Source organism: Mobula birostris, chromosome 5 (genome assembly GCF_030028105.1).
Source record: "Mobula birostris isolate sMobBir1 chromosome 5, sMobBir1.hap1, whole genome shotgun sequence".
NCBI lineage: Eukaryota > Metazoa > Chordata > Chondrichthyes > Myliobatiformes > Myliobatidae > Mobula > Mobula birostris.
The window spans coordinates 206,356,317-206,357,306 of NC_092374.1; positions in this window are offsets into that span (position 1 = coordinate 206,356,317).

A 990-nucleotide genomic window follows, 5' to 3' on the forward strand; every position below is an offset into this window, starting at 1 on the left:
GTCCGGGCCAGTGCAGCAGCAGTGGGTCATTGCTGAGGGAGACGCACCACCCACATGGGTGGGATCAATGTACTGAGCCTGGACCAGCAGCCCGTCTCTTGGCTCTTAACACCATAAGACACAGGAGCAGAATTAGGCCATTCAACCTATCGAGTCGGCTCAGCCATTCCATCATGTCTGATGTATTATTCCTCTCAACCCCATTCTCCTCCCCGTAGCTTTTGATACCCTGATTAATCCAGAACCTATCAACCTCCGTTTTAAATATACCCAATGATTTGACATCCACAGGGATCTGTGCCAATTAATTCTCCTGGCTAACGAAATCCCTCCTCATTTCTCTTCTAAATGAACGCCCCTCTATTCTGAGGCTGTGCCCTCTGGTCCTATACTCCCCGCCCCCCCCCACACTATAAGAAACATCCTCCCAACATCCACTCTATCCAGGCCTTTCAACATTCGATACACTTCCATGAGAACCTCCCCCATTCTTCTGAATTCCAACTAGTACAGGCCCTGAAACATCAAACCCTTTCATTCCAAGATCCCTTGTTGTTATATTCCATCCTCTGGAAATGAATACTAGCATTGCATTTGCCTTGCTTACTCAACCTGCAAGTTAACCTTCTTGTTTCACAGGTGACTCGGGAGGGCCGCTGCTCATCAACAAGAAGAGACGGTTCTTCCAGGTGAGTCTTGCCCGATGAAAGGCCACGGGATCGGAGAATGAGTGAGCAGGTGGGAGAGATTGCAGAACAGCCGTCGGCTGAGTGGGGAATGTCACCCAGCCTGCCTCGAACCCCCAGCGACGGCACGGGACCTCCTGAAAGCCAGCCTCCTCTGGAACATCTCAGGCACAGCAGTCATCCAATGACCAGAAAGATCTCACAAAATGGTCGTTGGCGCCAGGGTAGCGTCGCTTTACAGCCCAGGGCGTCAAACTCTGTACTTCAATCCGGTGTAATCTGACAGAGGCGGGCACGGGTGTAG